We start from the raw sequence: 24,246 nt of genomic DNA on the forward strand, positions 1-24,246 counted from the left end.
ATAGATCATTAACGGATGTAAATGTTGCTATGCTAATATATTTATTTATTTTTAAAATATGGTTTTATTTTAATTGATAAATGAGACATGTTGATAGAGAAAAAAACGGTTAAATTTGAAATAAAAAAGCGAGAAAAATCAGCTCAGATCGTATGCGAAGTGAAGACACCGTAAGTGGAACCTATATTTCAGGGGAGGGGGTCATCTGTATTTTCTGACTACACCTCTCGACCGACCTGTCTTTAGTACTTCCCATACCGGGCGCAAAATAACAACCTTCCGCTACTCCTCTTACGCACCGGGAACATTCCTGCGACCGCGCCAGCCTTAGCGGCACGTTGGGATGCATTCATTAAATGCTCCATCTCGCTCGAAGGACGTCCGAAGAATAATACTTATGCCGGACGGATCAAATCTCCGGAACGAAGCAGAGCGGGGTGGGGTGCGAGGAAGAGGGAAGGTGAGAATACCGCCCGCCAATCAGGGTGTCGCTCTCACGGGGTCGTCCGAGGAGTAGGCGAGGGAATTCGCAGGGCCCAAGTTAGCTCACCCCTGGTTGGCCGCTCAAAAGGGAACTCGTTTTCGCCCGTGCGCCCGAGTGGACCAAGGAAAAAGAACTCAGAGCTATAAGGAGGTAGAATCCAGTTCACGAAAACCTCGAGTAGGACCATTTCATTCGTTCTAAGGAATATGGTCCTTTTAATTTCTATTCAAACTACTTCTTCCATTAACTCTTATTCAAAATGTGCTCCAAATTTTGATCCTTTTTTTCATCCCTGATCTATCTTGCACCGTCTTCATCGCTATTTTCCCCGTACTCCTCGCACCATGCAAAGAATACTAGTATTCTTTACTTGTTATTTGATAATGCGGTCGAATATTATTTCGTTGATTTTTGTTTAAGATTTGCTAACCATTTCTTAATTGCTTTCTTTTTTATTATGAGTCCCTTGCGCTGTTTTTGGACTGCTTTAAATAAATAATACTGTGACGATTCTATCTCTAGCCCGATTTTCCCCAGGAATCCTAGCCTGTGTTTCAAGTTTCCCAGGGAGCTGGGGAGCTGACCATCAAAATTTTACTATTACCCTTTATCGGTTATTATGGGTTCCACCCTTATGCAGAACGGAAAAAAACACTCAGGCGGAAGTCGAATCCGCGATCCTAGGATAATCAGACGAGAACATTACCCTGCTACCACCTGGGCTGACGAAAAATAAAACGAATTTCTTAAAAAAATTGTTATAGTTCTTTAAATATAGTGGCTAAGAATTCTGAGTGACTCTAAGCATTGAATGAATACAATTCCCGTCAAGTCCATCTGAAGATTCATCGATGAAAATGAGCGTGCATTCAAATTTGAATGATCAAACACTCCTAGTCACATGCATGGATATTTCCCAGGGTATTAACGACCGTATAAATAACAATAGCCGACCATTCATAAATATTACTGCCGAGCAATGTTACGCTCATTAAAACTGCCTCAATCATCTATATAAAATATATCAAGAACCAATTTTAATTATTTCCTGGACTTCTCATGGGGAGGATGGTTTTCACGGAGGATGAATTTACGTCACTAAGGTTTCATTCATTGTACCTTTGCTCAATTGTACCAAATAAGCGTTATTACAGGATAACTAACCATGACATCACCAATGAATTTTTTTTTCCTCAAAAGGAAAAAAATTCATTAGTGCACCTCGTAAGTTTAGAAAGATTGGGTATTCCGGTTTATGATGAACAAATATTCATATATATATTTGTTTAAACGTCAATTTTTCCGCCACTAAATTCAGCGAGATTATAGACTTCTCAATAATTAGAGTTTCGTCAACAAATAAATATGAAGCATCATATCCTTAGTTCTCGTTGCATTACGTTTGCATTGGATACACTAGATATGGATGGTATGGTCGGATTGTATAATAACCAGATGAAAAGATAACGTAATGATTCTTACGATTTGTATAGGTAACAATAATGATCGAAATAATTGGTGGAATATAACTACGAGGTTGAAAATCGTCATTGTTTATAAGAAGTGAGGAAATATTTACTCGGACTTTAAGAAAACAACAAATCAAGCTCTGGAGATTCCGAACGAGTTCGTCACATGATCACTAGTTTGCGATAGAGATTAAACTTTTTTCATCGGAGAGGTTCCTTCAATGGAGCGCGACGTAATCATAGTCGATTTCGACAGTTCCGCCCTAGGCACTGCACACTCGAGGTGGCTGTGAGTAGCGCGGGTCCGGTAAAGCCGGCTTCCCCGGCGGAGGCGGGCGTCTCTGCCCAGAGAGGACAGACGCCCCTGCCCGCGAACGCTGCTCTGCGGACAGCGTCCGTCCCCATGCTCTCAGGCGCCACCCGACGTTCAACGGGGGAGGAAATACGCGGGCATCATTCGTCATATTCTCATTTTAGCAATGTTATTCTACTTGGAATTTCAGCCATGACGATGAAAAAAGCTCCCAAGGTTGAATTACAGAGAACATAATTTCATTGAACACTAGGCAGCAAGGAAACAATTTTTTTACATTTGTACCATTTCTAAACACGAAGTATCTCTATGAATTTAGGCTGTCTACATGAACGGTTGTAAGCGATTCAATACTTATTATTTTATTGAGCCCTTGGGTATGCCATAGGTTATGTATAAGTTCCTTTTCTTCATAGCAAATATATAGATATAAAGATGTAGATATATGTATTTACCATTCAACTAAATCAAGGCCTCGGTAGCGCAGTAGGCAGCGCGTAAGTCTCATAATCTTAAGGTCGTGAGTTCGATCCTCACCCGGGGCATATTTTTATTCACGATCACTGAGCTGTTTTGTTGATATATCGTCCACCACTTGGGTCTGGCTGGTGTAGTATGATTATTACATCGATTTTTGCCGGCCCGTGGCTCTTTAATTGTTCGTTTTACCTCTTAATGGAATTTCATTCTAAATCTCGAGAATAGGTTACAGGATAAAAAGTGACTGTGGTTCCTTGCCAACGTTTTGTTGAGTAATTAACACCACCATCAGGGCTACAATGGAAGGTCAACAAAATTACGAATAAAATAAAATAAAAGAATGTGAAGAATCTCACCTATTAAATCAGTTTTTTTTTACTCGTCATTGCAGTATACTTACAAGAATTACCCTATATTTAGCGAGGAACATCGTACTTCATCAATGAATACCTTTCCCTAAAACAATTATTTACCATTAAACAACTTACCTAGTTAATTACCGAAACTCACGGCATGACGTATGGCACTAAGTGGCACTAATTACGCAGAGTATGTGTTGCGGTCCATGACACGTTCAATAACCCCATGGAGTAGGACTGTCGAGGAAAGCGACTTCCGAAGAGCTCAATTTGTTATAGGGAAGCTACAATATGTATTAATGGACTCGGTGGACTACTTAAAATTAGTCTTATAAAAAGGAAGAAGAATGAAATCCTAAAGAGGGATTAGAATTAAGCCTACTGTCAAAATGACGGAGAAGAGAAAAAGGAACGTGCACACGAAGAGCTCAACCGAGAAATCAATGGTCAAGCAGGTGCATTGAAACAACCACGGGCTAGATGACTTATTAATGCGACGATATGTTATAGGACGCTAAGATAAAAGGCTGGGCGTGCAATGGTTATTGATTTCCTTTTGTTCGAGAACAAGGGGTTTTGTTCGAATTGAAATGTAAATAAAATAATTAAGATCGACATGGTTTTCGACCATTTTTTTGTCTCTATTACCTACGAAAAGTTGTTGCATATTGCCTCATGGGCGAAGCATGGTGAAAGAATAAGCGTCTTTATCGCGAATAGTGTTACCAAAGTTCAGGTTCCCATCGAAAATAGTATCAATAGAAACATACGAGGCATTGTAACTTATGAACAGCCGAATTTTGAAAACAGAATTTCGACTAGTGGATTTCAAGACCAGTCAAGTAAAGAGCACCCGAAACCAGCGTAATTCACAGTAAAAAATCTCAGAAAATTAAGGAAAAAAATTAGTATTCCATATAAGAAAACACATGCAGATGGTACAATTAAGTTAGAAGACAAACTTAAAGAAAGTTTAAGTATAATTAGCATCTGTGAATATGTAAATATGCCCCAGAAACTGATATATGTATAGGTCCAAAAACGTTCCAATCAGCTGGTAGATTTCTTACTGATAACGAGAGACCGGAATTTTGAACCTCAAACGCAGAGATGGAGACGCGACAAAAGTTTGGGGAAATCTTGACGGTCAGCGATGGCGGGGAACCAGTGCGTCGTCGCTTATTTTTAGCTCCTCGCTGTCCTGACCTCACCCCCTCCGACAGTCAGCGCGCGCCGCAGCATAGATACGGACCACGCTAATAGCGCATGAGGCCGATAGGGGACAGCACTTTATATGCATTATGCATATCCGGGAAGCTTCGAAAACTGCTGAGACTTCTCTCCTCTCCGGCTTATTTTTTCTCCCGAATGCCACGGCCCAAATCCTCCCCTTTCCGCACTGATGACTCCTCATAAATCTTAGGAGATCTTGGCTGCTTGGGAGGAGTTTTTCCTGTCCCTACCCAGAGATGCCTAAAAGTAAGACGACTGTTTTCTTGACTATCCGCTCTTTCTTATTCTGTGCAAGTATTTCTCAATATTAAGCACAAGCACAGATGCCCGTTCGTTTGGACGAGGAAAAACGTGGCGTAGGAATCTTCAAAATAACATAAAGGACAATGATAAATAGATGGAATAATTTGGAAAACAGTTAATTTGGAAAAAAATCTCTTTATATAGAAACATTTATTATTATTTAAGTATTCTGCCGATTAAGGAAGGTTTGAATGGAGTTTTTTTCAGAAGTATTCCGGCTGTGTCCCTGCCCATGGTAAACTTCCCTTTTCAATTCATAATAAGGTCTGCTCTCTTACATTCTGTCGAAAAATCCTATTTCCCTCCTCTCCCTCTTTTACTCAACATTCTGCACTATACCACTGTTTTCAACATCCCCTTCCCGCTAAGTACTCGCTCCATCAATACCTTCTGTCTCCTCCGTATCTCATCTAGAAGCTATCTCTCCTCACTCACAATGTCCAGCAATTTGTCGTTCCTTCTCCTTTCCGTCCACTTCAACCGTTCTTCTCCATGCCCACATCTCGAACGCCTCTAGTCTTCTTTCGTCGGCCTTCCTAACTGCTCATGTTTCCGCACCGTAAAGCGCTGAACTCCAGATCAAACCCTTCCCAAACCTTTTTTTTTAAACTCTTACATAAGGATCCTCTCATGTGCTTCCTTCCTGGCCATAGAAACAGTCATAAGTGAGATCCTCCATTAAAGTTAAATAAATTGACGGTGCAATTTTTGGTCAGTCACCACTTTAAGCTTTTCCTCAAAGTTTTCCAAGGAAATATAAGACGAATATTCTCCTATTTGGGTTTCCCCTTGTTGAGTCACTGTTGACAAAATACTTGTGGGCACCCTCAAAGCTACTCAACGTGCAAGGATGCTGGAAAATACGCTGGTATTAATAGAAGATGAAATACTACAGTAAACTTTGAATGACAATAGTGATAGAATGACAATAGAATAAAGTGATTGATAAGGCCATTTGAAGAAATAGCCCTGTTAAAAGAGAAAAAAAGTCGTGCATGTTTTTATGATGGCTTGGAGGGATAGGCACAACATTTCATGGAAGATAGAGATAGGTATTAATCAGCCAGTATGTTTTATTTGCGATCCTTTCCAGATCCTTTTTGGGGCAATTAAATTATATGATAGTACGTACTGATACCTTGATTACATTTTCCAAGGCTTTCATTGTGAAGCATATTTCTGATATTAAATATTACTTGAGTTAAGGTGCCCTCCCCTGTTTCATCGAATTTATTAAGTCCAGAAAAGAAGATTTTCAGAGGCAAGTGGGACATAAATAAATCACTCAATAAATGTGCTGTTGATGAAATATTTGTTGCCCAAAGTTTCGTTACGCTGTAAAAAACATAAGGTTAGTGCGGCGTACCGACTGACCTTGTAGCAATTCAGTCATTATCTAAATAATAAATTATTCGAAAGGGAAGCAGAGTTAGATATTGCCTATTTTATTTTTCCGCAAATTTTACTAATGTGAAAAATGCTTGTTAATGCAATGGATAAGAAATAGTTTATATAACCTGTCCTACGTATTGTATTGATTTTATAGACCTAGTGAAGCTGTCCCCATCTATTTTTCTATCTTCAATTCCGAGTTAAAATCAGGATACACCTAATATTTTTAAATGCAAGTTGGTTTGGTGTTTCATCCCTACCCATTGTAAAGAAATTTAGAATTTTTGAGAGCTTTTTCCCCGAAACACAACAAAAGAAGAATTAGGGTATTTTGACCGCAAGGCTTACGTAACCCAAGAGCTCTGTAGGTAGAAGTGCATTATATTTGAATTGAGAAACTGAAAGTATTATTTATCTTAACCTTATCTTATATTGTTTATGTTGTTTTTGATAAAAAGGCAAAGAGGAAACGTGACGCAGTAGCATCACCTAACTCTGATAACCCTAAGGTCATGAGTGCAGCAGGTAAGGGGACTCAGTATTGGTCTTATAAATAAAAAAACGTGGTAAGATATTCAATATTTATAATTTTCTTGAGCTATTCTGAAATTCATAATGATGTGGTCGTATCCTCTTTTTCTCCGCTTAAGAAATGATATATATATTTACAATTTCCAGCAAAATCAAGGCCTCGGTAGCGCAGTAGGCAGCGCCATAATCTTAAGGTCGTGAGTTCGATCCTCACCCGGGGCAAAATTTTTATCAAACGCTACTAAACCGAATGATGATTGAGATGTAGACTACTGCTGGGGGCTGTTGGGACTATAAATGATAATTTAAGTCGTCATTTCCAAGCCTCCGCCATCGTAATATATACAATGTCCAAATATCAAACGTTCTCTCGCTCTCAACAATCTCAAGTTCTCTATTTGATTTAAGATTTGGACTACCACACGGACTATCTTGTTGATAGAGATAATTCCGTCGTTTCTTTCCTCGTCAATATAATTTCTCGCAAGAGTTGAGAAAAATTTCTTTTCATACCTACTCTTGCTTTCTGACTAACTTCTTTATCTTCTGTTTATTTGACGACGAGTGAATATATGGGTTGGATTCCTATATAAACTGTGACCTAGTGCTTCTTCACTTTTTCGGTGGATCACGTTATCAAAAGAAATGTAGTTTGCAATCGGTCTCCTTTTTGATGATGAACTTCATATATGAAAGCAAGGAGTTCATGTGTTGAAAAAATTCCTTCGGGGCTGCAGGGCCATGGGGCTACACCTCGAACGTGTTATCGCCATACCGATAGAAGAACTTGGGCCACAGAGAGGCTATCGTTTGGGCTTTCTCTTCGAATTCATCCATGAACAAGTTGGCCAAGGCTGAAGATCTGCAGGGAAGCAGGATGAACCATCGAGACGAGAGCCGAAGGGCATGAGCGCTTCACCCGGCCGATCTAGATGAATGCATTTTCTAGACGATTGTGTACGAAATAAAGGAGGGAATTTCGACTCGTTTTAATGATTCAGATCATGATATTCGGTTCGCACAACAAATATTTAGTCCTAATTAGCTGAAACAACTCTCCACCCTAAAACTATTCATTTTCAGTCACTTGAATATAACTAACTCATTCTCTCAAAGCATCAAGGAGAAAGTCGGCTTGAGCAGGTTTGTATCAAAGGGAAAAACTCAATCTATCGCTCATTTCACACATTTTACTTTGGGTAGGTTTGTTAGAGCTCACCACGGAGTAAGACGAAAGCGTGTTGGTGTCACACATTCTGGTAGTATAAATCAGTTTCTACCCTAGACCACCTTGCTGCACTTGGCATAATTTTTGCGTGGCATTTCCCGAGGGCTACGGCAGGAATCGGCAAAATTTTGCGCAGGAAGTGCCCAGAAGATATGCAGCCAGCTGCGCAGCAGCATTTCGACCGTGATTTAATTTGAATACGAGAAATGTATTTATTATAAGGACGCTTTATCCTCTCTCCATCTTAAATTCATAGTTTTGATCCTGTTAGTAATATTTTTTGAATTTTGAAAATAAAATAATACAATTATTATTTTTTGCGCATGGAACTCGAAGTCCGCAATTTAAAATCGAAAGAACCGCAACTTGACATCGAAAGAGCGGCAGCGTGACATTGAAAGAGCCTCATGCGGCTCCCGTTGCCGACCCCTGGGCTACACCTACCTTTGAAACTGGGACCCTTCAATAAGAGGCCCAATTCTGCCGGCACTAATAAGTAACCCACCACGCTTCTCGCGAATGAATGCCATAGTTCAATTCCCTCGAATCGTTCATCGAGAACGATTCACTCATGAACGACTCAGCTCCTTCGTGAAAGTATTTCTATTTATGCATCTCGAATCGCTTCAAAAACACTTCACCCCGAAACGTTCCCAATGCCCTCCCGAAATTGGAAAGCTGTTCCACTGGAAATTGGACGCGTCAATAAATTCTACTAAGGCCATTATTCCCTTCCTTTCGGCCAGCCCCGTCTAGTGGGAAGAGTGGGCCAGATTCTAAGTATGGTAGAGGAGTAAAGAATCGAATCAAAGTCGTGTAAACGGGTTGCTGGAACGGATAGAAAATAGACGTAGAAATAGGCTCGCGGGTGCAGGCTAAACTGGCAGCAGCTGCGAAACAAGTCGCAGGGGATCGAAAGGCCAAAATGTTTGAATCCGAGGCAAGGAATCTCGTCCCCTTCCCTCTCTTGTCTCGGAGAGTAAAAAAAATGCCATCGCTGTCACGCATTCGCCGGTATTCCCAAAAAATGACGGCATTCCCCCCTCCTTGGGGGGGGGGTATCTGCCCCTTCTTGGGGTTGTAAAAGACCTCGGGGCGGAGGGCTCCGATTGAGGAGGCGATCCTTGATGGCGAGGTTACCGTCTTCGCGGAAGGGGGCAGATCTGTGAACATGGATCAAAATGTTGAAATAAAAGATAGTTGCACTTTTTCACAATTATTTAATGCGTACGACGCGTTTCGACTCCCAGAGCCATCCGCTGATATTTATACAAGATCTTGTACAAGAGCCATCATCTGGTAAAAGACATTGTACAAGGTCTTGTATCAGATGAGCCGAAATGCGTCGTGCGCATAAAAAAATTGTAGAAAAGTGCAGCTACCTTTTATTTCAATAAGTCAAACTTCCACTCTGTCACGCCTGAATCGGTTGAACTTACGGATCAAAATGTGAAAAATTAAATCGGGATAGTAGCCGGGTCGGAATTTCAAGAGTCGACATTTTGATGCATGGATCAAACCACGGTCATCTTCGTCCCTAAGAATGTTTAATTTCCGTAAACAGAATTACGCCCATGTTTTCTGTTTCACCACGGTGGAATGTAGTCCCAACCTAGGAGCAAGCACGTATCGAGGTGACTGAGCATTGACCAAAAGCCGAAGCCAACACTGAAAACCTAAATTTAGAACTTTCAGAGGAAACGAAAAAAATCAAACTATATATTTTTATAGGAATTTATTGAAATCCTGAAATTTTTCCTTCTTTGATAGATTAAAATTGAATTAATATAACATTTTTATCTCTTCAAAATACATTAAAGCTGATGCTACTTTCGTAGTCGGCCAATCAGACCCATCACGTTATCTAGGAATTGATCACTACAATACATGTACATCTATTCGTCGCATGTACAGAAGCCGATCATCCCACGTGCTCATATATGTTCATAGGTGGGCACTTGATTTATTCCAAATTCATGATTCACGTGGGGTCATATTCCAAAACAGAAAAAACACATAATCCGACAGAATATTGATATTGAAGTATTACCGATAAAAGATGAATATTACTGTATTTTCACCTTTTTAAATCCGCTTCTATAAGGTCACCTCATGATAATTTCGTTAGCCGAAGTCTAGAATATCAATGAATTTACATCTAACTAATTAATCACTGCTTTGGCTTCACAATGAAATGGAAGTTTCACCGTGATTCGCCTGACACAGCCATTCTATCAGTCACTCAAACCCTCGCCCACAGGAGCATTCATTTATTGCAGTCAAATCTTACAATATTTAGTCCTCTTGACCTTGCAACAGCAAGCGTCCAAGTCAGAAGATGGGTAAATAAGATGAAGACAACCAACAATGCTCAGTCATTCTCCGAAACCAAGGCGCCTGCCCCCACTCCTTTTACCGCCACCACCAACTCGCACTACCATGGAAACGACACGGTCGTAAAAAAATTCCTTTCCTTTACCTTGAGTACCCAGGGATTTCGGCCGGAGAGAAGCAGTGTTAGCAAAACTTCCCCGCGAGCACAGACCCCGAGGATTGCCTCGCCTCCGCTTTCGAGGGCCTGGCTGTTTTTCCCGGCCTCGGCAACCTCCAAAATGCACCTGAGATCACCGCCACCCTCTCCCCCCCTCCTCTTACGGCCCTCCAGAGGCCTTCGAGAGGGGGAGGGGAGGTAGGTGTTGTCCCCGGTTAAACAGTCGGAGAGGTATCTACCCGCGGGCGAGGAATTTCGGGCCTCCGAGGCTTTCGAAGGGCAGTGAGGGGGGCGAAGAAACGGTGCCTATGCATGCAGGGAGGAAGAACAAGGGCTTATCATGGAAAGGGAAGGAAGCCACGAAATTCAAGAGATGGAGGAAATGGTTTGACGTTGTGGACGCACGGAACTGTGGACTTCTTGGACAGGCTAAATCCAGCCAATCGAAGGATACCGGTTGTAACAGGAATATTTCGTTTATTCAGAGCGTAATATTTGGCAAAAAACAAAGATAATTCAAAGTATCTATATCTTCATAATACCTTGCGAGCCATCTTATTGGTGTTTGGTAGGGGGTGAGTTTATACCAACATGCAGCATGCAATACAATACGTCTTCGTAGTAATTTAAAAAATGGGATAAAAACAAATGGGCATTAAACACATACAAACAGGCGTTGTGAACTCTCACCGATGACTTCTACTGCGACCATGCAAAAAAGACAAATTACTAAGTGGATAAATATCTATGCAGTTGCATAAAACTAGTAAGATTGTAGTAGTTCATAAATATAGATAGCAGCAGGTCATAAATATTTTTCCTTCTAGGACAAAATATTGCATTTTTTATCCACCACAGGAATTTTTATTTATTTATTTAATTTATTTACAACTTCACCGTAAACATAATTGCCCCGTAATTGCGCTGAATCACTCTCCATTTCTTTAAGCTTACTTTTAAACCACTGCTTTTCCCTTTGCATTTTTCCAACATAATGGAAAACTGCTAATGTTATCCCCATAAATCCGGCCCAAAAATGTTGTATCAAATGATAGACCCATCTCATTACTCCCAGTTCCCTCTTCTGTTGGTGAAAGAATAATCCTAAATAGACTCTACTTCACATCCCCTCATCTCTCTAAATATCAACTTGGTTTTCTTGCGGGCCGCTCGTGCATGACCAACCTATGTGTTTTTCAACAGAATGCCATAAACTCCAATAATAATAAATCACAGCTAGAAACCATTTTACTGGATTTTTCCAAAGCTTTTGACTTTATCAATCATAGCCTCCTCCTCCGCAAACTAGGTGAACGATTTAATATTTCTGGTAATTTCAAAAGCCTACTGCCTATCTTCCTCGGCAACCGAACTCAAAGGGTTATTCTTTCTGGTTTATCATCTCCTTGGTCTCCTCTGACATCTGGGGTTCCTCAGGGGAGTGTCCTTGGTCCTTACCTTTTTAACTTATATATTGATGAACTTGCCTCCCTGCTACCTTCTTTTCAAGCTCAAACTCTCCTTTATGCTGATGATTGTAAACTTTTCTAGGAAGTTCAAAAACCCTCCGATTGCCATGACCTACAGGATGCTTTACGTCAGACATAAATTTGGTGTGATGTCTGGAAACGTAAATTAAACCCAGATAAATGTAAAGTGATATCTATTTCCCGAAAGAAGATCACACATCAATTTAACTGCACTATTTTCAATCACTCTCTGAAACGTGTGTCAACATCGAAGGACCTAGGCATTAATACTGACGATAAATTAAATTTTTTCCCGCACATACATTCCATCAAGTCTAAAGCAATGTCCCTCTTAGGCCTCTTGTTCTTTTTCACTGAAATTAATAACCCCCCAGCACTTCGAACTTTTTTTTCCTCTATCATTCTTCCAATTCTTATCTACTATTGTCCCATCTGGTCAATCTCTTCACAAACCAACCTCTCATCCCTGGACTGTATCATCAATTTCTTTGCTAAAATAGTAAAAAATAGATTACCGCATTTACGTAAAATGTCCACTAATGCTATTCTCGCCTCCCTCTCCATCCATAATCTCACTACACTACCCATGGCCTCACAGCTGATTTAAAACTAAATTATAAGATTCTCAATTTCACCACCGACTGCTCTGAATTGCTCTCTTTTATCAATTTTAAAGTTCCATCCCGCCCCACCCGTTCCCATCCTCTAATCCACATGCCCAATCCTAGACTTTCACTTACTAAACGTTCGTTTTTCTACTGCATTGCTTCTGCATTGAACTCACTCCCTCCACACATTGATCCCTTTTCACTTTCATTGAAATCCTTTATATGCCTTTCCCTATCCTATCCGTCACCGAAGAAGCTTGTACCTACATATTCTTGCTGTCTTCTTTTGTAAAATTATTTCTTGGTTGCGCTTGTTATATTGCTAATTTGTCCTCTAATTTATGTATTATTGCCTGGCCACTATAAAATGGCAACTGTATGCTGTATGTGGTTCTTTTTCTTTAAAATAAAAAATAAAACAACACCTTTACAGCGGAGGATTAACAAAGTACGACACAAACATCCATGCCCTGGATAGGGACCGCCCATGCAGGCGGGATTCGAACCCGCGACCTACGGTTTGGCAGGCGAGGACTTTACCGCCACGGTTTTGTATCGCCTTTATTTCTTAGCAGTAATAATTTGTTTTTTTTTTTCAAATCTTCCATTGATAAATTTACTTAAATACAGTAGATTCCGGTTAATGGGTCCACCGGTTACTTGGGGCAGCCGCTTAATTGGGGCAAATCTTGAAGAACCGAATCCAATTCAAGAATATCCCAGAGTTTTCTCCGCTTAATTGGGACAGCATGCCGCTTTATTGGGCCATGAGTCGGCGATATTGACTCTATGCTCGCGACGAAATTAAAATTTTTTCGTATCAGAATACCGTTTTTTATATCTTCCTTCGTTAATTTAGTCTTATTTTTCTCAAGTGTACCTATTCTTGCCTTAATCTTAAAACTCTTGTTCTTATACCATCCGTGTGAGGAATAGGATTCCGTTTCCCGACCATGAGACCTCATTCAATGTAGTGATGTGTTCAAGAGGAGAGGACTACTGTGGCAGGCTATAGGTGATAGAATGAGTCCGGGATAGTTAGAAAGAACTGATGACACCCGTGGTGAGGGTGTAAGAGCGAGTACGGGCCAATTTCTAGGAATTACAGGCTGATTTTGAGCAGAGGAGACAGTTCGAGGCGAACAATTTCGCTTACAAAGAGCTTTTTGTTTGCAGCATCTTGAACAAAATTCAACTTACTCATGAAATCTATCCTTTTAATTTTTTTTTCCTCTATACAACTGAGTAGTCACTATTGGAAAACTACGAATCTTCGTTCCTTTCTATTTTTCCCATTACTCTCCCAGTAGTCTATGCATGCACAAAAGTCATTTTTCTCTTCACTTCTACCTAGTCATCTGTGAACTAACAGTCTAAAACCAGTTTCAATGGTGCGCATATTTGGTGGGATTTATCTCGTGCTCTACGATCTAAGTGAACCTAGGATAAGTGGTATTGTTTTAGTTCTGAGAGTTTAGTGACGCTCCATTTCTTGAATTATATGCCATGTTTAGACCTTTTATTCGCTGAAATTTGCTATACTCGACAAAAATAAAGATTATCCTAATTCAGTCATCTCCGTTTGGCTGATATTACCGGGGTGCCGAAATTGGCGATAGCTCAGTTATTGAAGCAACAGGATAAACTAAGAGAGGAATGGAGTCACAAAGGAAAGCAAGCATCGTCTATGAAACGCAAGCGTCAACGTAAGGATCCAGATGTTGAGGACGCTTTAAATCAATGGTAATCCATTGTAAGCGATCGAGGGATTTGTGTAAGCGGTCCAATTTTAAATAAGAAGTCAGAGGAACTAGCTTTGAAACTTGGTCATGACCATTTTAAGGTAACAGATGGTTGGCATCTCGATGGAAGACCAGAAACGAAATAAAATTCAAGAGAGCTAACGGAGAAAAAAGTGCTGATGTTGTGAGTGCTGAGGAGTGAAAATTGAACGAACTGCCCAAGTTACTCCTGAATTTTTGCGCCGATGGCATTTACAATGCCAATGAAACGGGACTGTAATACCGAGCAACACCTAATGGCTCTTCTTATTACAGTCATGTAGGACCAACGGGGTTCAAAAAATCGATGGATCGCATCACTGTTTAGTATTGTTTAAATGTTTCGGGAACTGATAAAAAAAACTCTTCTGGCAATTCTGGTAAGTGCTAAGCCTCAATGCTGTAAAGGGTTAAGAATAAGCAGTTTACCATCCGAGTACCAAGCCGATAGCAAGGTAGCGATGACAGTGAGTCTCTTTACGCAATGATTGACCAGTGGGGATATAGAATTAGCATGGAAATCAAGAAAGGTTCTTCTTGTACTTGACAACTGTACGGCACATGCTAATTGCCAAAATGTGTGTTAAAAAATTTTCAGTTGGAATTTCTGCTTGGAAACAACGTCCTTGGAGTAACCAATGGATATGGGGATCATTAAAAATTTGAGAACACTTTGCCATAGGAAATAAGTAGATAATATTCTAGAATCTATAGAAGATAACCTTCGGATATCATCATCCACCGCCAACGCGCTAAGCTCAAGGGTGAACATTCAACAAGCATTATTGTTTCTGGCTTAAAGCTGGCCCGTGGTCAAATAATTCAAAATTGTTTTTTCATTGCGATTTCTAAAGTTTCAGTGCAGTGTTCAACATTACAGCAGAATCTGTAAATGTATTCAACTCCAAACTGTGCCACATAGCAAGCCATGAAGAGCTCGATAATATTCACTGCAATATTGGACCAATGAAAACTGTGAACTTGATATTGCTGAAACCATATTACACAGGCAACAGTGAAGCTGAAGGTGAGGATGGTGATGGAGATGAAATCGCACCTGAACGTAGCTAAGTGATAACTCTGGATGCAAGGAGGTTCATTAAAGGTTTACGACTCTTCTTCATGTAAAAGGCAATGAAGATATCCCACGGTCGTCATTGGATTTCCATGCCGACTTGGGTCGTACGACGAGGACGACGAGAATGCTGCAGAGAACATAAGACAAATTCCTTGGACGAGGAGATACGATTTGAAATGAAAGTAATTGCATGTTTAGGAATTTAAGGAATCACATATTATTAACTAATTAACCGTGAACTTTTCTTCAATAGGAGTAAGTAAATGACATTCATCCACCATTGCCTGAGACTGTGAAAAATATTTTCAACTAAGATTAATATCATTCTTTAAAATGTTTATAAATTAACTAATCTCGCTGATTTATTATACAAATTAATTGTTTAATAAACGTTGTTTGCATATTAACCATTCCTTAGTCTTCTTTAAAGAATTCTAGAATTCTATCATTTCAAAGTTTTTTTATGTACATGTATAGGATAGTTCGCTTAATTGGGGCAGCCGCTTAATTGGGGAAAAGTGTGCCTGTCCCGATGTGTCCCAATTAACCGGAATCTACTGTAATTAATAGTGAGCAAATATAAAGTACCTTTATTAGTATCTGTTCCATAGACCTATATTGTATTGACTAATCCATGCTTAGTAGTGGGAACTCACACCTTCCGCATACATGTGTTACGTTTACTTAAAGCCACGAAACATCGTATCTTGTTGCATGTTGCATGTGGATGGAAAACCTTCCCTCAGCCAAACACCCATGTGTTGACTGACTAATTTTGAAATAGCGTCATTCTAGATCACATAATGGTCCGATTGGTTCAGACAAAAGTGTTTTTTTACATAACTATTTCAATAGAGTATGTGCACTCGGGAGGAATTCGATTGAAATGCAGTTTATTCGATAAAGTGTATCGTAAATATCATTACTTTCGATTAACAGCATTAATTGTTGCTTAGTTTGTTTAATAATTGCTATTTAATATGCATTGTTTTCGCAACGATATTAGGCAGACGAAAACGCTCATCTATTGGCTCCTCGGTATGTGACGTCATTCTGGTCTATCTCATAAGCGTGCAAGGTGTTTATCGTGTTATGATCGTGTTTATGATTCAATAAACTACGTATGCATTGGAAAAAGTTGGTGGAGCTGATCTGTGTAAAGGGAAATACGTTTAAGTGCTTATCATGGAATCAGGTTTCGTGAGGATTTCTTCAAATAATATCCCGAAGGTGGATGCTTCAATGATTGACCGTGCTGATTATGTTGGACTTTACCTACATGCCTCGGCACGAAGTTTTAATGTTGAACTAGAGCTTTTTTGTTATCTTGTCTCATTCATAATAAAGAGAAATGGACGGGAAACCTCATCGGAAATTAGGTCTAACATAAGTGAATTAAGTGAGATTGTTTACAGTAGGTAATTGGCCAAAAGTTTGTTAGCACGATTCGAAGGTTTACGGAAGTAAAAGTGCCGGTAGGTAGATAACTATCGATATTTGTATTATTGTCATTTCAAATACCGATCATAATTTAATCTATCTATTTAACTATTTTCTATTCTATTATTATTTAACCTACTGACTCACGAAAAATAATTTTTCATATTCAGTTATGGCCCGTGGTGACTGGATGAATATCCATAGTTAATTATTAAATTGCCGTTACTGAGCTGGGTTCTTCTTCTTCTGGGCTATTTAAGGTTTTAAACGTAAGCACAAATAACTGAAGTTACATTTTGGTCCAGTTTAAGGAGTAATCTGATCTTAATTTCTTTAAAAAAAACGCACTTTTAGTCGACGTATTTGTTCTTTCGTAGAATTAATGTATTCAAAAGCAGAGTTCTGATTATCTCAATGTTTCTACAAGTTATTTTCAGTTCGCTAACATAGATATGTCAGTCAGATGTACATTTGCTTGGTTGAGGTTTATGAATAGCATTTGTGAGGTATATCTAAAAATTGGTTATTGAAAACTTGGTCCGGATGAATGACGGAAATCTCTCGGGCTGGAAATCAAATGTTTGATAGTAAGATGAGACGATTACTTTTCATTCATTCGGTTTCAATATGCTTCTCGAAGCATTTGTTAGCACAATTTAATAATTGGTTCATTTTATATTTCTTCACAGCATAAGTTTATTGGTTATCAAGGTACAAGTGTCTTGTTATGACTATCCATTAAGCGAGGAATCCCTGCGCGCGGTGCATTTCCAAAAAGTAGTCCCGACTTGTGATACGTAATAATGAGCTTATTTCACATCCGATTTGGAAAATATTAGCATCACTGTGTTTGGAATTAAATTACAAACATTTTGAATACCCAAACTATCACTTTTATCGAAAATTAATTTTCCGTTTTTTAGTTAGTAGTACGGGTACAGTTACTAAGTTAGTTACTAATTAGTGACTTAGTTTTCACGAATTAAGTCGTACTATTTCAAGGATCATCACTGTTTAAGTGTCTCTTAATTTTAATGTCACTATAAATCTGCAAACGAACGCAAATGCGGGAACCGAGGAGTAAGAAATACGATTAGGTAGTTCGAGGTAGAAAAGTTGATAGAGTCTTGTCGTCAGCGTAACCGAGAAACAAATGAATTAAAAGATGTAGATGATGGCATGTATACACTTTAAATCTAGTTCATAAGGCATTCCATGGCTTCTTTCCAAACTCAGTATACGCTGTAGAGGGGCTCACCCTAAAGAACAAGGAATGCCTGAGAACACGTCGAACAAAATGACGTAACAGCCTTGAGAATATGGCCGACTGGTGTTTCAGCGCATCATTAATTTTGCAAATTTTAATAATTAATATCTCGCTTAAAAAGTACCTCTCTATTCTCAGACTCGGAATTTAGCCTAATTGAGGTGTAAATTCTTTTTTAAGATCACTTCCCAAAAATGTGCACATACTCTATTGGTGACTAAATTTCCATTAAATTTAATATTCTCAAAAAAGGTCTAGTATCAGGAATTTGATAGAGTACATCTTAAAGTATCTCATTTGCACACGTTTTCACTTTCCGTAATGATATCGAGGTAAGGTTTAGAAGCACGGCGTAACATTTTCTAGTCACTGCGCAGTGCGCAGTCTCAAGAAGAAGACGTATTTTCACTTTTGGTTTTGCTTACTCTAAATTACTAGCTGAATGGATGCTTTCTTTACTCATAGGACTTTTCTCACACATTTTACAAATAATGAATTCCATGAACAACTGGCAATCATGACACTGAAAGTATGATGGAGGATAATTGGGGTTGGGGATATGGAAAAAGAAGAAGGCATTTTTAGGGATTCTATTTTTGAGTTTTAAGAGAGTTTAACAGTTCCATGTATTGTCTTGTTGTTGGTCATTAGTTTTTACTGGAGATTCTGATTGATTTAATCGTACACTTATGAGTGAGTTTCAATGACTTTATTTTCCTTGAAATCTTTAAAATATTAGATTTCTTCTAGTGTTACGTTTTCTACTCTTCGCAGTCACCGTGAGCGCTCTTGCTTATATTTACTTTTATGCTAAACCATCAATTCACATACATTACATTCATTTAGAGCTACTAAATTTAAATTTACAACGTCGAGCTTATTCGCTGAATTTCCTGAACATACAGGAAGCAAATCGAAATGTTTTCGTCGAAATGTTTCGGAGAGTAAAGGGAAGAGGGAAAGAAATATTTGGGCGTTTCGGCAGTAAAGATAGTGCCGTTCGTGCGACTGCGTTGGAAGTATGTAAGGAGGCAGATCAGAAAGGCAGGACGCATTTCGGTTTATAACAACAACGGGGAGAATGCCAAGGCGGAGGGGAGGGGGTTGTAAGAGAGAGAAGGGGGTGGAAGACGGAGGGGAGAGGTGGAATTGGGAAGGAGGGGAAGAAGTCCTCTGTAAGGGGAGGACAGCGGAATAGGGAGAGGGGGTGTCGGAGGAGAAAGATGTCTCTTTCAGGAGCACGGAAAAGGATCATTTTGAATCTGTTGTACGGGGTTCGATATGACTCAGCGACGGGGATCCTTATAAACCATTCGAATATAAAGGCGAAGGAATTCCATCCTCACTAAGAGGGGGGGAGGGCATTCCTACCCGTAATTTATGGAATAATTAAAGGTATACGGTTAACTCTTCTCAGTATTGCCACCAGGTTAAAAACTCCATTTCTGTCAACGTTTGGGGCTCCGACTCGGTAGTCTGACGCAGAAATGGGTTTCGGAATGGGGTAGGCAGAGTTTTCAACTCGGTGAAAATCCGGAGAAAAATTCTCCCGCATAACTCGCCGGGAAAGGATCAAATCTTATTTCAATTTAAGATATATTTATCTCCAATGATGAGATTGATTTTAATATAAGACACGGTCTCCGGCGTTACTTTGTGGAACTGCTTCATCATAAAATAAAAATACTTTGTTCTATTCCACACTTTATTTCAAATAGTACGACCCAGGTTTCTGCATATCATGCTATCATCAGGTATCACTATCATCATACCTTGATATAAACTGGCTGCGTGAGCGGTGTCGAAATCGACAGGAGACCGATAATCGACTTGACGAGCTCAGTTTGGCGGAGAGCAAGTCATCAAGCAAATGTTTTATTGCGCCCTGTATAAACTATTCAGGGTGTTTGAGGAGGAATCTGCAATACTTCAGGAGGTGGTAGGGGAGACAATTTTTTGTATTTTTTGTCCATAAATATGGGGTCGCAACTCCTTAGTTACTGAGCTATGGCAACGCAAACTTTTTTTGGGTACACGTATCCGTGAAAACGGTTTTTCTTGTGTATACAATCTTTTCGACATTTTATTCGATACACTGGAGTTTTAAGATTATTTAATAATCTCAAAATTGGTGAGATAATACAATCATTTTGTTGATGCTCGCTTAAAGCTCTCGTTTAATTAACCTTAAAGATTATCACCTCTTGAAACACCCAATAAATTGATCTGAATTATAGACGGAAAACTTCTAATGTAAAAAGATCCCTGGCTCAGGGGAAGATGGGCCGGGATCGTGGCCTTATCTGAGACGGATGAAATAAAACCGTCAATTCAAATTCAGTTTGTGTGACGCTTTTGCAACTTCCTACACAAAAACTTCAACCCGAAGGGTAATTTGGATACATGACGGTAGAGCTAGTCCCGGACTAACCCACATGGGTACGAATTTCACATAAGTATTCAGAGACAAGGGGCACTCTACTTCCCTCCATTACTTCTAGTCTCTCAAAGTACTACCTCTAAATTCATCTGCACGAAATTATTACTGCCGATGTCCAAGTTCGAACCAGGGACCAATCAACCAATAGTCTATCTTTCCACCCACTACGCCAGCGCAATCCCCAAGGACATAATTTCTATCACTAATTCATTGCTCGGTAGCATTTGTATCGTCGCTAGGTAGCATAAATGAGAAATAAACTACTTTGGACTTTACTTTCGAGCTTCATCCGAAACCGCATTTAGTGCTCGTTTACACCAGTACGTGAATGAGATAGCGGAGTGACGGTGTCAATAATTGAGTGAGAATGAGGGAGAAAAATACATGTATCCCAAGGGAGATTCACCCGCTGCTAACAAATTAAGAAAACAGCAACGTGCTTCCAAGTTTTCGCGTGGCTATTAAGGGCCAAGATATTCGCTCAAAGAAAAATTTTGGCTACTACAGTTTTGAAGATGATTTTTTCATCCGATAAAAAGTATGGAGAACTCAAGTCGTACAAGAACGGAGCTAAAAATTCATTGCATAAAAATTACATAATACATTTAACTACATTAAATAGCTCATAATGTTATTTATGACACCACTCATCCATTCAGGGGCTGGTCTTCGAAGATATCATACTTGACGTTTTTTTACTCAGGAATGGAGTGTCCTGAACATTTATTTGAATGCGACTTCATTATCTACCCTTCGAAATGTAGAATACGTTGAATCTCCGACCATTCAGTTTAAAATTCAAGTATTTTTTTCTAAAGCAAAAACTGGGGGAAAATTCGCAGAAGATGCCGTCTTATGGTGAGTTACAATCTTAACATTATTTAAGAAAATGTTATCCTCAAAAATTGATAATGATTAGTCTCCATCGAACTTTAAGGGCTTGAAGTGAGAATATGTGAAAACCAATGCATGTAAAACGGTTATATACTTAAGTATTGATTATTTTATCATAGTAGTAATCTTAAAGAAAGGTTTGTTTTTATTTTTTAAATGAAATTTGATGCTTGAATTAGCATTAAAAATTTTATATTTGTTTTCCTGTTAACCAACCTTATACAGAGTTATATGATATTTTATACAGTAACTTTGTAGTATGAGTGTCTATGTATTTTTATAGGCTCCGCAAGAGTTTCCTAGAGCCAATAGCATTAAGTTTTTCATGCAAACGTGTATATGCTTCTCCAATGTTCTCCACAATAACTTTCTTCTTACGAGTTAATGGTATAACTGAAAAAAGACTACTTCTAAAAGGAAAAGATTGGTGTTAAAAGTTCGGAGTACATCCATCGCGCATATTTCACTTAATTATTTCTTATAATCTGTAATGTATGACCTTGTAATCGTCAGGTAGTGTGATCATTAGTTTTCTTTTCAGAGGTCAATGAACTTTTTCAAGTGAAGGAACATTGTGGCGGTGCGATAGTATATAATTTGTTCCTTGATATCAAATTTTCCAAAAAGGAACAAATGAATGGGGAAAAAAATACCAAGTTTCTAAAGAGGTGTAATTAGGGTATATTTGGTGTAATAAATTACCCGTGTCTAGGAGAATATGAGAAGTGAACCAAGCAGTGAACCAAAAAAGTTTATAAATTTATTAAAAATACGAAGCTGACGAATATGAAATTTTTACTTTTACTCTAATTTACTCGATATTAAAAGTGTTTATACCGTCTGGGTAAGGTATTGATGAGCATCTTAGCTGTCGAATACGAAATTTTTACTTTTACTTTAACTTACTTAATTTTTAAAGTGTTCATTCCGTCTGGGTAAGGTATTCATAAGCTACTTCCTAATAATGGAAAAATCAACTGAATTGTTTCCACAGTAGTGGATAGCACCCCAAATCACTGTAAATCGCTATTATTATCGCAATAATCAGAGATAATAACAGACCCCTCTGTCGTACACATAATTTAGAATTGATTAGAGTCACTGATTTATACTAAAGCTACGACTATAACGTTAAAAATGCGAAAAAAGGTGAACAAAATCCCTGAGTTCTTTGCGACAAGAAAATAGAGGTAAACCAATTGGAATTACGGGCTTCAATAGCTATTTTTGCAGTTTTACTCCAAGTACAATATTATGCTTTTTATTAAGCTAGTATTTCCTAATACATTTAGTTTAAAAATATTCTGATAAAATTCATGCACTCTTATTGATAGATAAATCAAAATCATTTATCAGCCATAATTCGCAACTCTCGTGAATATAGCTCATTTAGACACTATCCATGAGCCATAAAATCAGATGGAAGCCTACTTGAAAGGTCAAGCCACATTTCGTAAGCTGTTAATCAATAAATTAGCTATTTATCCCATGGGCACATTAATCTAAAACACCTTTCCTATCGGTATGTCTCCTTATCATCGCCAAAAGATACGATAACATTCCCAACTTCCATGAATTTTAGAGTTTGATAAATTATGTATGATAGCTTTATTTGTTTATTATATATACAGAAACCGATGATCCTGCTGTTACGGGAATCAGATTTGTAATTTCCTTTCATCATCGTCATCATCCTAAGATTGGTTTGACGGAGGTCTCCATTCCGCTCTCCTATCTGCTAGCCTTTTCATAGTGACGCATTTCTTCTCTTTTACATCCTTTATAACCTGTCCTATGTAACTCATTAGAGGGCATCCCCATGTGGTTCACATGCCCCTCGGCGATTGTCTCCTGGGGGCCATCATGTCTCATGATGTGGCCGACAAAGTTGTCTCCTCTTCTCCTCTGGATTTTTAGAAGATTTCTCTTTTCCCCCACTTTTCTTAGCACTCCCTCGTTACTTATTTGGTCGATCCATTTTATCTTCATCATTCTTAGGTTGCACCACATTTCGAATGCCTCCATTCTTGACTTCTCTGCACCTGTCAAACTCCAAGCCTCTCTCTCATGGATGCCATAGAAGAACTCCAAGCCTCTCTCTCTCTCATAGCTCTTGATGAAAGGTTTCCTAAATTCTATGCCAGTATTCTCAACTGTAAGTAGATTTTTCTTTTTTTTTTTTTAGAGAGATCTCTTTGCATATGCTATTCCTTTGACTGTTTATTTGTTGCTCCGTCCTTCGTTCTCCTATGTATAAAAATTTCTTTGACCTTTTCAAGCTTTTGTTTTCCTAGTTTAAAGTGTTTCATTACCTCATCTCTTTTGCTGTATGCTAATATCTTAGTCTTCTTTTTGTTGATTTTTAGTTTAATATTTTGCCATTGTCCTTTCCATGCAAAGTCTTCTTCAAATCATTCTCTGTCTCGGCTATGAATGGTATGCCGTCAGCAAATTGCTACATGAAAATTCTTTTGTCGATGTTGACCCCCAAAGCTTTGTCATTGATTTATTTCATAGATGGCTTTCTCGACGTAAACATAAAGCACACCCTTGACTCACACCTTTCCCAAATCTTGCTTCTTCAATGCTGGGTCTAGGTCGTCTAGGTTTTGTCACACCTACTTGGATTTCCTATCAACTGTGCATAAGCCTACGATAATTGTAGAGGAATCCAATTTATTTCAGAATTCTGAGCATTGAATTCCTATTTCTGAGGAAAAAGCCTTCTCCTATTCGACTAATGCTGTGAAAGTTGGTCTCGAAAGTCTTCTCTATGAGCACCCCAAGAGCCAAAATTGCATCTCTTGTGACCTTGCTTTTCCTAAATCCAAATTGGTCATCATCTAGGAATTCTGCTTTTCGCTCTATTCTCTTGTATATGGTTCTTGTCAATATCTTCGTTCTCGTCAGCTTATCGGCCTAACGTCTTCTCAATTCTCTGCTCTTTCTTTTTTGAAATAGGAAT

At 38.9% G+C, this 24,246-nt stretch overlaps 1 protein-coding gene and 1 non-coding gene across 2 annotated transcripts in view; one reads left to right on the top strand and one right to left on the bottom strand.

The window, feature by feature from the left end:
• The window catches only part of LOC124166085 (mucin-12), a 584,458-nt gene that overhangs the window by 281,080 nt on the left and 279,132 nt on the right, over nt 1-24,246 (bottom strand). The window lies entirely within an intron of this gene.
• On the top strand, nt 2,739-2,811 carry Trnam-cau. The gene has a single exon. It is a non-coding gene; the product is annotated as a tRNA-Met (tRNA).

Source organism: Ischnura elegans, chromosome 1 (genome assembly GCF_921293095.1).
Source record: "Ischnura elegans chromosome 1, ioIscEleg1.1, whole genome shotgun sequence".
Lineage (NCBI taxonomy): Eukaryota > Metazoa > Arthropoda > Insecta > Odonata > Coenagrionidae > Ischnura > Ischnura elegans.